Here is a 16375-nt window from a genome sequence, read left to right as displayed (position 1 = left end):
CAGCCAACTCCTTGCTTGCACTTTAGCTCAGGTGACACAGTAATGTAATAAAGGAAGAAATGAGAAGCAGCAGAATACGGACTCTGGACTTCAGAAAAGCAGACTTTGACTCCCTCAGGGAACTAATGGGCAGGATCCCTTGGGAGGGGGAAAGGAGTCCAGGACAGCTGTCTGTATTTTAAAGAATCCTTATTGAAGTTGCAGGAACAAACCATCCCAATGTGTAGAAAGAATAGTAAATATGGCAGGCGACCAGTTTGGCTTAACAGTGAAATCCTTGCTGATCTTAAACACAAAAAAGAAGCTTACAAGAAGTTGAAGACTGGAAAAATGACCAGGAAAGAGTATAAAAAATATTGCTCAGGCATGCAGGAGTGAAATCAGGAAGGCCAAATCACACCTGGATGTGCAGCTAGCAAGGGATGTTAAGAGTAACAAGAAGGGTTTCTTCAGGTATGTTAGCAACAAGAAGAAGTTCAAGGAAAGTGTGGGCCCCTTACTGAATGGGGGAGGCAACCTAGTGACAGAGGATGTGGAAAAAGCTAATGTACTCAATGCTTTTTTTGCCTCTGTCTTCACGAACAAAGTCAACTCCCAGACTGCTGCACTGGGCAGCACAGCATGGGGAGGAGGTGACCAGCCCCCTGTGAAGAAAGAAGTGGTTCGGGACTATTTAGAAAAGCTGGACGAGCACAAGTCCCTGGGGCCGGATGCGCTGCATCTGAGAGTGCTAAAGGAGTTGGCGGATGTGATTGCAAAGCCATTGGCCATTATCTTTGAAAACTCATAGCAATCGGTGGAGGTCCCGGATGACTGAGAAAAGGCTAATGTAGTGCCCAGCTTGAAAAAAGGGAAGAAGGAGGATCTGGGGAACTACAGGCCAGTCAGCCTCACCTCAGTCACTGGAAAAATCATGGAGCAGGTCTTCAAGGAATCAATTTTGAAGCACTTCTAGGCGAGGAAAGTGATCAGGAAGAGTCAGCATGGATTCACCAACGGCAAGTCATTCCTGACTAACCTAATTACCTTCTATGATGAGATAACTGGCTCTGTGGATATGAGAAAAGCAGTGGATGTCTTATTCCTTGACTTCAGAAAATCTTTTAATATGGTCTCCCACAGTATACTTGCCAACAAGTTAAAGAAGTATGGGCTGGATGAATGGACTATAAGGTGGATAGAAAGCTGGCTAGATCATCAGGTTCCATGTCTAATTGGCAGCTGGTATCAAGCGGAGTGCCCCAAGGGTCAGTCCTGGAGCCAGTTTTGTTCAATATCTTCATTAATAATCTGGAGGATGGCGTGGATTGCACCCTCAGCAAGTTTGAAGATGATACTAAACTGAGGGGAGTGGTAGATATGCTGAGGGTAGGGATAGAGGGACCTAGACAAATTAGAGGATTGGGCCAAAAGAAATCTGATGAGGTTCAACAAGGAAAAGGGCAGAGTCCTGCACTTAGGACGGAAGAATCCCATGCACCGCTACAGACTAGGGATCAAGTGGCTAGGCAGCAGTTCTGCAGAAAAGGACCTAGTAGTTACAGTGGATGAGAAGCTGGATATGAGTCAACAGTCTGCCCAAGAAGGCCAGTGGCATTTCGGGCTGTATAAGTAGAAGCATTGCCAGCAGATCGAGGGGTGTGATCGTTCCCCTCTATTCAGCATTGGTGAGGCCTCATCTGGAGTACTGTGTCCAGTTTTGGGCTGCACACTACAAGAAGGATGTGGAAAAATTGGAAAGCGTCCAGCAGAGTACAACAAAAATGATTAGGGGCTGGAGCACATGATTTATGAGGAGTGGCTGAGGGTACTGGGATTATTTAGTCTGCAGAAGAGAAGAAAGAGCAGGGATTTGATAGCTGGTTTCAACTATCTGAAAGGGGGATCCAAAGAGGATGGATCTAGACTGTTCTCAGTGGTAGCATATGACAGAACAAGGAGTAATGTTGCAGTGGGGGAGGTTTAGGTTGGATATTAGGAAACACTATTTCACTAGCAGGGTGGTGAAGCACTGGAATGGGTTACCTAGAGAGGTGGTGGAATCTCCTTCCTTAGAGGTTTTTAAGGCCCGGCTTGACAACCTCTGTCTGGGATGATTTAGTTGGGGATTGGTCCTGCTTCGAGCAGGGGATTGGACTAAATGACCTCCTGAGGTTTCTTCCAACCCTAATATTCTATGATTTTGAGTTATGTGTACCATTGCTGCTCTGTTGCATTTTTATCATGTGCACACTGGTCATCCCCTATGTGTCATGTGACAACATGTATATAGGCAATAGTGGGAATGAAGTATATTTTTATTTAATATTAAAATATTTAATATTTATTTTTTATTTTTCATAGATAAAGAATATTGCACAACAACAACAAAAACGTACTCTGTCCTAAGACTGAATGTCTTGGTCCTATTTCTTAATATGATCATCATCAGGGGCTTTGTCCTGGAGATGGAGTAAAAAGTGCCATGCCTGAAAAGGCAAAGTCTCACCAATGGAGGGAGGAATTTACTGCTCAAAAATAACTGGTCTCTAGGGCTATGCAGCAAAGGAAGATGCAGACCTTCTATAGCCCGACAGCACAGAACTTAATTTCACCCAAGTTGGGAGTGGCTATATTGTGGTTTGCATAGCCCTGAAATATTACTTGTGCCCTACCCAATTCCTGTTATTGACAGAGGATGACAAAAGCTAATCTAGAGCAGATTTTTAAATCTAGTAAACTCAGAGAAGCATTTTTTATTTTTCTCTCAATGAAAATAAAAGTACAAGCAAGCCAATACAGTTACTGGTCCTTACTTATTTCTATAAACATATTTTGCTGAGATTAATTGGCCTAAAGAATGCCTGTCACCAGAGAAGCTAGACACTTACAAAGTTTTTAAAAAAATAAATAAAACTGCTCACCAAGGGTAACAACTCTAAATAATTACTGCTGCTGCCGCAACAAGAAATATCAGCAGTCATAGCGTCAAGGATAAATATCAGCAGTCATAGTGTCAAGGATTTTTAAAAAAATAAGAAACTACCAAAATCTAAACCAAACACACACACTTTGCAACATGCCTGAAGCCTGTGAAAAGTAGATGCTGGAGTACTACCAAGAGGAGCTCTTTCCTCTTCTAGAGAATGCCTTTCCGGAGAAAGGTCTCCTAATGGTCCTGGATTAACAAAATGACTAAGCAAGTGGCCCCCAGCCAATTTTAATTGTTGTGACTTGACAGGGTGAGTAGTGACCTCATAGCTAAGTGCATTGCATTAAAGGGTTTAAAAAACATTGCCCACATTCGGAATTTGCTTCTAAAAGTTAACAGGAAGCCAATCCAGAAACTTCAGCACAGCTATTATCTAAGGAAATGTCTTCACTACCTGCCGGATCAGCAGGCAGCGATCGATCCAGCGGGGATTGATTTATTGCGTCTAGTATAGATGCAATAAATCGACCCCTGAGTACTCTCCCGTCAACTCCTATACTCCAGCGCCGCAAGAGGCGCAGGCAGAGTTGACGGGGGAGCGGCAGCAGTCGACTCACCATGGTGGAGACACCACAGTAAGTCGATCTAAGTACGTCAACTTCAGCTATTTTATTCATGTAGCTGAAGCTGCGTAACTTAGATTGATCTCCCCCCAACGTAGACCAGGGCAAAGTAGTCTCTCTCTCTCAAAAGATGCTGGAGCTTCTGACCTATATTCCAAAGTAGTCTTAAATACAGTGCACTACTGCTGTGCATTAACATAGCCCAGGCAGATAAATGGATACATTATATCTTTCACTTAATCTACAAGGTAGAATCCATTTTACTTCTATGGAACATAAGTAAAGCATGTACTAAACACAGTTAAATGCACAAATCCTCTTGGAGATTTCCACTGGGTTTCAATTCAAAACATGTGAAGATTTTGCCTCACTCACATCCTTCTTCTCTCAGTCTCAGATTCTTCAGACAGTTTCAGCCTAAACTCACCTTCTTTCCACTACACACTAAAATTAGAAAGCCCCTTCTAAACTAGAAGAATCCACTTCTGATCAATTAGTTGTCTAACTGTAAAATAGATCTACAGCATTTTCCCCAGAACCTGCATCTTATTTACCTCAGAGAACCTGCGAGGTTATCTTTTTTGTTCTAGCTAGAACTCCATGGGTCAAATTCATACACCATTGACTTGCATAGATTTAAATCAGAGATTAATTTGATCATTGTGACATCCGCCAAGGTACAATCTGAACTGCTGAACTGCTGTGTGCCTTTAACTCTCCACCACAGGGTGAATTTTACACTGCATTGCTAGTGACAAGCAGCCTCTCCAGATCTACTCACACACCACCATTAGCATGTAAAGTCACTCTAGCTAAGTTACAAGAATGTTCTCCCAGCCACTCATGAACTACATACAGGGTAACATCTGCAAATCCCCCAGTCCCAGCCTTGCACCCCAGAAATGTGTGTCTTATACTGCTGAGGACCCGCACGAACAGTGTAAGCTCATTAGAAGTCTATCATTCCACCAAAGGGAATGATTATGCACCAGCTTTTGTTAACCTGAGTAGAGATTCCCCAAACACATCAACCAAAACACATTGATATTTATAAAACAATAAAACAATTATATTAATTAGAGAAAGATGGATTTTAAGTTATTATGAAGTGATAAAGGCATAAAAGTCAGAACTGGTTACAAAACAAATACAAGATAAAAACTGCAATCTAATTACCAAGCTAAATAAGACTTTAAAGCAAAAAGGTGCCTTTCATCCCAAAACTTTCAGCAGTCCATACTAACTGGAAAGCCTTGTGGTTAGGACCACTCCCCCCTGCTTAGTTATGGTTCTTTTTCTTTCAAACAATCTTGCTGTTGTGAGTAGATATGGGGGAGGAAAGGTTTCTTGAGGCATTTCCCCTCTTCTAATAGTCTAACTCTTTGTGCTGGAAAAGTCTTTGCTGAGTCATGGGGGTCAGGCAGTTCCATGGTGTACGTGAGCTGCCATACATCTTCCAGATGAATTGCAAACTTCTTGTTTACAGGTGAATCCCCGATTAAGCAGTTAACGGTTTCTCAACACCTGTGCTCAGTCCTTTTGTATGTTTTTGAGGCGCTGACGTGTTGGCATTCCCCAGAACCATAAAACATTTTAGTAATATTATACAGTAAAATCTCATAGTTTCTCATGTAGTGTTGTTACAGGCAGCATAACAGTACAATGATGTTCAGCAGATTATGAGTTTTCAAATGATACCTCACAATGCATACTGTGTACAAAATATCTCTTAGCCATATAAAAGTGATGAACATGGGGGTACAGGATGTTAACTGATATAGCTCAAATTTACTGGAATCTCTTGGATTGACATTTACCAGATTTTACTGGCAATATATACCAGAAAGAAGAAATTTATTTTGTGCTGCACAGATTATTTTATTATAGTTTGTCATATAACATTTTTTTTAGCAATTTCAGATATACAATAAAAACATTTGCCTATTAGGAATGCTGTTCTGTACAGTGGCATTCTTCAAAGACATGCAAGTTGTGTAATGAAGGCCAAGGTGAATGTTAAATAAGCATAACATTTTTATAAGCATTCAAGTTAAAATTACTATCTAAGCTCAGAGCTCGTTTCAACATAATTATTTCCAGTATGTGCGCTTGAATGGTGTAAGAATGTATATGAACACAAATGAGGAGAAAATTCTTATCTGACAACACACCAAATTTAAGATGATATATTAAAAATAGTACACCGATAATTTATGGTGAAATATCTATATCTTGTCAAATAATAACACAGGGAACATGTACAGCTGTTCCAAAGTTGAAGACACAAAGATAAAAAATAAAAAGAATTACTGCAACCATGCAACAAAAATTTTAAAATAGCTTCTGAAAAAGTAATGTTTTTTCAGCACATCAATAAAACATATATCACAGAATAATAGGGTTAGAAGGGACTACAAGCGTCATCTAGTCTAAACCCCTGCCGAGATGCAGGATTTGTTGTTGTGTCTAAGCCATCCAAGACAGACGGCTATCCAGCCTTTGAAAACCTCCGCTGAAGGACCTTCCTCAACTTCCCTAGACAGTCTGTTCCATTGTCCTACTTTTCTTTCAGTTAGGAAGTTTTTTCTGAGATTTAATCTAAACCTTCTATGCTGTAGTTTGTACCCATTGTCTCTTGTCCTGCCCTCTGTGGCAAGAGAGAACAACTTTTTCTCCATCTCTTTTACGGCAGCCTTTCAAAGTACTTGAAGACCACCCCCCCTCATACCCCCTCCCGCCCCACACACTTTAACCTCCTCTTTTCCAAACTAAACATACCCAGTTCCTTCAACCTTTGCTTGCATTCCATCCCTTTGATCATCTTTGTCACTTGCCTCTGGATCCTTTCCAGTTTCTCCACATCCTTTCTGTACAGTAGTGACCAAAACTGGACAGAGTATTTCAGCTGTGGCCTAATCAGCGCCGAGTAGAGCAGTACTATCACCTCCCATGACTTGCATGCAATGCCTCTGTTAATGCAACCTAAAATTGCATTTGCTTTCTTTGCAACAGCATAACCTTGCTGTTTCGTATTGAGATCCACCACAACCCCCAGATCCTTCTCATCAGTGCCGCTGCCAACCCAGTTACTCCCCCATTCTGTATTTGTGCATTTGATTTTTCTTCCCTAAGTGTAACACCTTACATTTATCTTTGTTGAATTTCATTTTGTTGTCTATAGCCCAGTTCTCCAATTTATCGAGATACCTCTGAATTTTAGCTCTATTCTCCAAAGTGTTGGCAACCCCCCAGCTTTCTGTCATCTGCAAATTTGATCAGTATGCTCTCTAGTCCTACATCAAGGTAATTAATTATAATGTTAAACAATGCCAGACCCAGAACAAATCTCTGTGGAACCCCACTCGAGACCTCTCTCCAATCTGACAACATTCCATTAATACAGTAAAAGCCCCCACAACTTCTTTTTGGGTCAGAACCTCTACAATTACAACATCGTGAAATTTCAGATTTAAATAGCTGAAATCATGAAATTTATGATTTTTAAAATCCTATGTCCATGAAATTAACCAAAATGGACCGTGAATTTGGTAGGGCCTTACTAACTGGTCTTTCCATGGGAACTTGTCAACTATTTTGCTGAATCACTTGAAATCTGATTTTATGAAGTCCAGTGTCCTTGTTTTGCTTTTCTCATGTCCTGCTTCCCATAGGATCTTGAATTCTATTATATAGATATATGTGGAAATGGGAGACTGGAGAGATGTTCTGATTTGCCTGTAAGCGTAAACATGAGGAAGTACCATGCACTAAACTCCTATGAGGGAATATGAAGGAGAAATCTGTATTCCGTTATCTTCTTGGTGTAGATAACTCCCAACCTCTGCAACTAAAATTTCATTTCATTTAATATTTCACTGGTGAATACACAGCATCTCTCACAGTAGCTCTATTAATTCTGATTAACATTAGCAATGTTGCTGCACCAGAGCATAAAGGCTTAAAATGAATTGAAGCAGAAGAAATTCATGAAGAGGGAAAGTATGATTAATGTAGAGGTTACTCAATAAATAATCATGTGCGGTATTAGTTTCGTTATATGAACAATTATATTCAAATGAAACCACTATATTTTTTAAAATGTCATTCATATGTTTATTCAGTGAATAATTTAGAGAACAACCTATTCATCTAGTGCTAGAACAATCAGATGATTGTAGAAACAATTAATTTTGTGCGTCTCTGTGTGTGTTAAAATGAAGGTGGGGGGACAACTTGTCAACTCCAACATCTAACACTCTACAGTATATTCTAACAGATCTTTTCAATGTGATGTCAAATATCATGACTGTTTAAGAAGAAACAAATTTGACCAGGTTGTTATAGAATCAGTTAAATGTTTTAGTATTTATTTATGAAAGCTCAAGTGCTTGCCTAGTTTACCTGCAAACAATTTTTTTCTTTTAATCAGATCAGTCTGACTTGAATGATTCTGAGTGCAATATATGTAGCTATAACTGGTAGTGTCATAGAATATCAGGGTTGGAAGGGACCTCAGGAGATCATCTAGTCCAACTCCCTGCTCAAAGCAGGACCAATCCCCAATTTTTCCCCAGATCCCTAATTGGCCCCCTCAAGGATTGAACTCACAACCCTGGGTTTAGCAGGCCAATGCACAAACCACTGAGCTAGTGTTTCACGTCCTCTGTAGAACATGGCAGTACTTGGTTTATTTTTTTCAAAATCTGCAATGATTTAAAACAGTTGAATTATTTTGTTTTGGATGAAAACAGTCTCCTTTCAGAGCAGCAACAAGAAGTATCCCTGTTTCAGCAGAGGCCTAATAAAGCCTATGAATTCTTGGAGCTCAAATAGGCTCTTTCTGCAGTTGTGGATTTATGGATGAACCAGAATACAAATCAAGATGAAATTATTCATCAGATTCTCAAATGGCACGAATTAGTATAGCTCCATTGAACTCAGTAGAACTACACCAATTTTCACCATTTGAGAATCTGTCCCTAGATTTTATTGCATCTCATACACTGAGTTGGAAAACAAAGAGAATAACAAGATCAGAACCAACTCACTCAAGAGACCCCTTTTGGCTGAGCAGACACAAGTTCTCTCTAGTGGCCATGGAATTCCATAGTAGTTCTATCAGTCTTGCCCTCCCCACCTGATGGCCTGGGGACTGAGCTCATGGGAGCAATGTTGGTGGACTTGGAAGGCAAGTTCTTCTCTATACGGCTGTGTCATAAGCATACAGCTAAGGGTAGCCTAGAATGCCTCCTTACCTGAAAGGGGTTAAGAAGCTCAAATAGCCTGGTTGGCACTTGACCAACAGGACCAATGGGGAAAGAAGATACTTTCAAATCTTGGGAGGGGGGAAGGTTTTGTGTGTGCTCTTTGTTTTGTGTGGTGGTTCTCTCTTGGGACTGAGAGGGGCCAGACAGAAATCCATCTTCTCCAACCCATCCCAATCCAAGTCTCCAATACTGCAACCAGTATAGGTAAGCCAGGCAAGGCGGATTAGTTTATCTTTTGTTTGTCTTGTGAATTTTCCCTGTGCTAAGTGGGAGGTTTATTCTTGTTTTCTGTAACTTTAAGGTTTTGCCCAGAGGGGAATCCTCTGTGTTTTGAATCTCAATATCCTGTAAAGTATTTTCCATCCTGATTTTACAGAGATGATTTTTACCTTTTTTTAATTTATTTTAAATAAAATCCTTCTTTTAAGAACCTGACTGATTTTCCATTGTTCTAAGACCCAGGGGTTTGGGTCTTTGATCATTTTGTAATTTTGTAATTTTGGTTAGGATATTATTCTCAAGCTTCCCCAGGAAAGGGAGTGTAAAGTCTTGGGGGAATGCTGGGGGAACAGGAACTCCAAGTGGTCCTTTTCCCCAGTTCTTTGTTAAAACACTTTGTGGTGGCAGCGTTACTTAAACCCAAGGTACAAAGGAGAATTTGTGCCTGGGGAGCTTTTAACCTAAGAAACAAGCTTAGGGAGTATTTCGTGTGGGTCCCCATGTCTGTACCCTAGAGTTCAGAGTGGGGAGGGAACCCTGACAGGCTGAATGTCAGTCAGGTGGGACATTATTTTTAAAGGATCATGGCCCAAGGTTACTAGGCTCTCCTCAGTTGATGGTTTTTAATGTCAGAGAGAGAGAGAGAGAGAGAGAGATAAAAGACACAGTGCAGACAAAATATTGCCATTTGGATGGCTAGACAGTGCTCACTGGGGAAAAAAGGAAACTCCACAGCTACAACCGCGCCACATAGAGGACAATTTTCTCCCAATGAGAACACTGACTATCATGGAGAAGCAAGGTTATGTAAACATACACCTTCGTCAGGTAATTTTGGTTGTTCAGTTCTGTAACTTTCCCCCTTCAAAGGGACGTCCAAAGCCAATCCATGCACATTAGCAAGAGCCAAAAAATAATAATAATAAAAAAATTAAAATAACTCCCCCACCTCACTAGCTGCAGAATTAGGAGTTATTTAGCAAAGTAGTCATGAAGGAAGGGAAATATTTTGCCAAAAATCTTGAGAGAACTCTCCATCTAAGAATACTTCACTATCTCTAATAGAGATAGAGTTTTAGAGGCTTTGTTTGTTTTTAAATCACTTGCAGCGGGCAGACTTTTCTGTTATCAGTTTGCCATAGGGCCAACATATGATGCCTTCAGCCGCTCATATAGCCTGGAAGATGAAGGGCATGGAGGGTTCATGCTGGATTGAGGCTATTAGTAAGGCGAAGCATAAAAAGTAATGACAAAAAGAGCAGTATGTAATGTAATCTCTTCATGTTTATGTTGTTTATATGCATTTTTATGTTGTTTTGCAGATATTACTAAAAAACAACAGAATCATTCTGATATCCATCACCCATGTGTAACATTTTCAAACAAGCACCTTTGTGCTTTCTTTCATGCTGCCCTCATGCTTGGGAGATACTCCCCAGAAACATTCACAAAGCTACCTCATTATACACCTTCAAATCCCTCCTCAAAACTCTCTTTTGCCATGACTTCTACAAAAAAAGTGACAACAGGTATCCTTTTGTCAGAGCATTCTCCTTATCACAGGGTGAGAAAACTTTCTGACCCAAGACCACAGCTGTGTGGAGAAATTGCATGTTGGGCCATGAATGTAGGGCTGGGGCTTCTATTGGAACTTAACTTGGCTGCCCCTGATTGTGTCTAGTTGTACAAGATGGAAGTGTAATCGGGGTACAGTTGTGTAAAAGAGTAATCACAGTGCAAGGAATGTTAGGCAAAAGAGAAATTTGTGTGTGCGCACAGGTAAAAGAAAAGGAAAAGGGGAGGAATGATGGGAACACTGAGCCTTGGGGTGGCTCTGGGGGATCAGATTGTTGCTTTGGTGGGTGTGCATGAAAACTCTGTGGACATGGGGGAGTTACACCTTGTGTAAAATTAATATGGCTAATATAATGTTTTGGAGGTTAAACTATATGGAAGGAATGTGCATTTTCCCAGGATGTGTACAGTGCTAAAATCTGAAGCTGTGTCTTAGCTATTACCTGAGAATAAACTTAAAGCTTGGTACAGCAGAGAAACTATTGCAAACATGGTCTGTAGTACAAGAGGGGAAACTGAGATACACCACCTCATGAATTTCATAACTGACCAGTGGGTGGGGTAATTCACTAGCCTGACTATAGAACAAAATAAGGACAGCCTGGAGGTAATTCTTCTGTTTTTCCTGCATTTAGCAAGGAAATTTGTAAAAGAAAGTGGTATTATTATTAAGCAATAGTCTGTCCCCATCAGGGGGGTGGAAATTGTTTCTTTTGTTTTTCAGACACTCTACAAGCAAGCTGGCACCAGCGGAAGAATAACTCAGAATATCATGGATCTATGTTTTGTGTTGTTTGTCTGTGTTGTTTGTCTTGTTGCTGTTTAATGAACAGAAAATCTCATGATATGGGTGGAGGATGGCTTCAAAAGACTGACCCTGGCGGTGAGATGTGTATGGGAATGCAAAATGCTCAACTAGGAGGCCAGCACCTGTGTAATAGCTACCGTGGTACCTGGAAATGGAATGGCAACTAAGGTGGTCCCACAAGCCCTATGGAAATAATGAGAAGGGGAGGAGCTCACTGGGAATCAATGGAGGGGTTTGTAAAATAGTGTAAATCAACAGAAGATGTTTGGATGTGCCCTTCTCCTATGACTATGGAGGAGCAGAATCAGTGGCCTATGCAAGGGGTGGACAATTGGGTGTACTGTGTATAAGGTGTTTTGCTGGGAATGTATATATTACTGCGGGCACAATTACACCAGCCCATAACCAAACTACACACATCTACATGCTGCTATCTGGACTTTGGTGCACAAATGGATCTGTGAATCTTATTGCTGTGAATAATCAAACCAGGGCATACTGCCTGATTCCATACCAAGTGGTCAAGCTGGTTTGGACAATATCCCATTTCTCTGTGAACATTCAGTGGACTTATGATATGGACAAAAGCAAGCAAAACCTGCAGGGGCAGCTTGTTGCAACTGCCAGCAACTGGACACATAAGATCGTGACCCTGTCGAAGGAGGAGTTTTTGGGGGTGTCTCGGATGTTGGACCATATTGCAGTGGTCAGGACTCAGTGTTGCTGTGGATTTTGTATTGTTAACAGTACTTGTGTTACATTGCATATGGAGATAAACTATAAGTAATGTAGTAAGCTCTCCAAACCCTACAGTGTACGAGACAACCTGGACCCAACCTTCTCGGGCCCACTATAATGGGAGGTCTGGAATACTAATTGGAATAGGTGTGGTATGCCCGTACGAGAGAAGGTGCAGGGCACTATACTACACAAGGGGCAGTGGGACAAATGGAATATCAACACCTTCCACCTTGATGCGTGGCCCTCTCAGGAGTCTGCAGTGAATCAGGAAGTGGGTGTGTGTGTGTGTGTGTGGGGGGGAATGGGAACAGGGAATGGGAGTGTGAAAATTGGAATCATATTTGGCTAAGGGCAGGAATGGGAACAGGGACACAGGTGTAAGGCTCTGTGGTGTCAGAGCTGGGAAGGGGGACACTAAGGAAGGAAACTGGAATCATGCTTGCTGGAAGTTCACCCCAATAAACATTGAATTGTTTTCACCTTGGGACTTCGGGTATTGTTGCTCTCTGTTCATGCGAGAAGAACCAGGGAAGTAAGTGGGTGAAGTCAGAAAAGAGCAGCCCATAACCTTTCTCTCTTCTCAGCTGAATTAGTGATAAACTCCAGCAACTCCCACCCCCATCTCCTTTGCACTTTCATATGCTCTAGCACACAACAGAAGCTGGGGAATATCACTTTACAGGAGGTACAAGGAGACCAGAAGCCTGAAGTTTCACAAGAATGATGTCAGTGGGGTAGATCAATATGAGAAGACACTGGCAGGAGATGTGAGGACAAAGAAGGGCTACTTTAACCAAGCAGGTCTGTAGTATTATGTCCATTTGCAAATGAGTATGTTGAGGTACAGAAAGGTTGTTACTCTAGATCACAAAGTAAGTAAATACAGAACAAGGGGTATAATCCCCACATCCTGATTCCTCAAATTGTTTGTTAACAACTACTCCTTGCTCCCTCCGTACAAGCAGGCTATTCAGTTAAAATACAGCTACTCTGCATGCTAGACTGTGTTGTGTTCCACTTGCTCATCTCAGCTATTGCTGCTGCCTGTTGAACAAGATATGGGTGTGTACTGGAGCTGAAACAGCAGTGTGCAAATGCCAAAGCAGACATACTCCATGTCCTAGACAGAAACCACATACCCCAGAAATTCTGCATCTAGTATTTACTCCAACCCCAGATTGCAACTGCCCTTATGCAATACTTGTGTGGTCTGACAAGGAGGGTTGTAATCAATATGCATTTCTTGATTCCACAAACAAAACATTTCCCACAGAACCCACTGCTTGCTCCAGAACTGTATATCAGAATCTAAGCTTTCATTTAAACAAAAGTTTCTGGCCCTCATAACTCCAAAGAAAACCTTCCAAATGCAAGCCAAGCGAATGCAGTGATATCTGCCAGAGTCAGAGAGAACAAGAAACAATAGCCCAAACTACCTGATACCTCTGAAAGGGCTGTTAACATTTAAATTGCTATTAGGTTACAAAGTTATCTATTTCTCTGCTGATCATTTTAGCAGAAGCACCCAATTAATATGCTTATTCCCCAATTGCAAAAGACTTTGCATATCTTCCCAGCTGCCAAAGGCCCCAGTTATCAAAACCTTCACACTTCCTTCAATAAATTCAACACAAAATTTTGTTTTGTCCCATAATACATTCCCTGTGTACACATATACAGATCTGAATTCATACCTGGTGCAACTCCCTGGAAATCAGTGAAGTAACACAAGGAATAAATTTGGCCCATTAAGTCTACCGTGTGTAGCTGCTTGAATAAATACACATATGCATGCAAAGAACTATGAAGCACCTCTATTCATCAATGCATTTAAAACATATCAGCAACTTTCAGCCTCTTGAAGTATTTATTTTCCATTTCATTAGCATTGCACACACAGCCTCTGACACAGGACCACATGAGTGACCTTACTTCATTGAACAATTTTTTTCTCTCTTGAGTCACTAAATCAGAAATGTAAAACAAGTTTAACTATTGAAATCACTTCATGTTTTGTTTTATCATAGTGTATTTCACAAGTCTTCCCCAAAACTGCCTATTGTTTTTCAGAAAACTAACAAATGTTTTTTTAATTAGAATTTGTGACTTTCATTTCAGAAACCACCATTAATAAATTATGCTTCATTTATTAATTGAATGAAATAATCCTTGGTGACAGGCATATTTTAAATATATTACAAATTTACATTCTGCAACATATAATCGAAAGTATACACTCAGCAAATGATTGATAACCGATGTATATCATATAAGGAGTTAACTGTTCTCATTCAAATTAGGCTAATGTCTTCTTTGTGGGTACAATAAAACTGATTAGTAGATCTAAAAGAATATTTTAGCAAGGTTTGGATTGACCGGGGTAATGCTTTTAAAACACGGGACCCAGTAAAGCATTTAATTATGACAGTTAAGCTCTTCTCAGATAAAAAGATTTTCCAATCATACAATTAATACAACTTTATGTACTTTTAAGAACTAGAAAATCTGAATTAAGGTATCTTTCATACCACATTCTCTGGAATATATTTTTAAAAACACTTAGCAAAGGATTAAAGCAACTAAGCTATACTGATCTAGGAAATAATTTGTCTTTGAGTTTAGCCAACAAATAACCATAAATTTAACAGTTATTTTTATATCAAAAGATGATGCCCTTAAAGACTATATGTTTTATTTGCTGTAGACATTGTTGTAGAGTATACACTTATTAATGTAATCTGACAAAGACATTCTACTTGTAAATACTATTAATTCTGTGGTAAAACAATCCTGCACTGTATTCAGTCAGAAGTAATTTGACAGCAATTCACTGCAAGACACATCAAACTGTACCTTATCTTTTTGCTACATAAATCACCCTAACTTTAGACAGTTTATCATGTTTATTCTAATTACTTTTTAGAAATTTCGTTTGAATTCATCCATCAATGATATGCCATTAACATGTTACCTTCAAAAAAGTACAGCAATCAGTTTCAGAATAAAACTTGAAAGGCTGGAACGATTTTTAGACATACTGAGCTGCTGGGATCAATTCATTTACTTAATTTGCTGAACAGTCACTCATATTTCCCGATGACTTCTGCCAGTAGCAGAGAAATCCATGAGGTCATAATCATGCATTATTGTCACTAATCTTCTATAAGTGATTTCAAATCAGTTAAATCATTTGAGTAAAAATGTACCTGCAAAGCTAATAGCTTACAGGCTTTGTTTAATTATATAAAGTTCACATGTCATTCTCATCTGTATAATTTAGAATCAGGGAAACATATAAATTACAATGATACACTACAAAGCATTCATTCACAGAGAAATAAGGTTTTCCAGGGTAAAAGTGCAAAGCAACAGGTGCGTAGCTCAAAATATCCAATTATGAAAAGACATTTTGCACTGCAAAGATCATTCAGTTAATTTTTCTGATCTCTCTGTGGAGTTATTGCTTTCCTTAGGACATAGGTTTAGACTGATTGAAACAAACAAACCCACAAACATCAAAAACACTGTTATTGTTTGAATTAGGACAAGAAAATATTCTAGGAACTAAGACACCTTTACTAAAAAGTAACATTACTTACTTGTCTTTATCCAATGTAAAATGTTCAGGGTTCCTTTTTTCTATTTTTATTTCTAAAATTACTGTAAGTCGTTGAAAAAACTATGAGGTAATCACCAGCTACTTAAACAGTATTCCAACTGTGATGGACTTAGCTAGATAGAAGCATTATTCATTCTTGACAAACATTCTTGAATTATTACGATTTTCAAACATTGTTTTGTAGTGAATGACAAAAAGATTATATAACTAGATTAAAGCTATTCACAATTGTCTCATAGATTTTAAGGCCCGAAGGGACCATCACGATCATCTAGTCTGTTCTCCTGCACACTGTATTGTCCTTTAGCAAAACTTGTAGTTTTGTTCAAAACACATTCTAGCAATCTAAGTTTCAGGAAAATAGTTTTCTAAACTTTAATCACAATTTTACAAAAGAACGGATTTAGCTTTAACTTTTTACCTTTGTTGTACACTTCGTAAATTAACTCTCCTTAATCACTTCCAAAAAAAGCAGTCTAGGCAAACAAGACTAATCAACAAAGCTGAAGAGGGAGAGTTTTCCCTCCTTTCCAAAGCAGTAGTTCAGGCAGATCTAGTCAATTTCCCCTCCCCCCTGCTTTATTACTTAAAAAAGAAACTTAAAAGATTTTA

The 16375-nt window shown here is 39.7% G+C and overlaps 1 protein-coding gene across 8 annotated transcripts in view; it reads right to left on the bottom strand.

The window, feature by feature from the left end:
• The window catches only part of CTNND2 (catenin delta 2), a 1224220-nt gene that overhangs the window by 786182 nt on the left and 421663 nt on the right, over nucleotides 1-16375 (bottom strand). The window contains exon 1 of one of the 8 annotated variants that reach the window (XM_038392623.2): nucleotides 16185-16346. The exons of 6 other annotated variants lie outside the window; for them this stretch is intronic. The gene's annotated coding sequence lies outside the window, so the exon portion shown is untranslated. Of the gene's footprint in view, nucleotides 1-15743; nucleotides 16094-16184; nucleotides 16347-16375 lie in introns of those variants that run through there. One more of the 8 variants, XM_043508463.1, reaches the window with a different exon arrangement.

The sequence above is a fragment of the Dermochelys coriacea genome, chromosome 2 (assembly GCF_009764565.3).
Source record: "Dermochelys coriacea isolate rDerCor1 chromosome 2, rDerCor1.pri.v4, whole genome shotgun sequence".
Classification (NCBI taxonomy): domain Eukaryota; kingdom Metazoa; phylum Chordata; order Testudines; family Dermochelyidae; genus Dermochelys; species Dermochelys coriacea.
The sequence above is the reverse complement of the archived record's forward strand: the minus strand, read 5'-3'. Positions and strand labels throughout refer to the sequence as shown.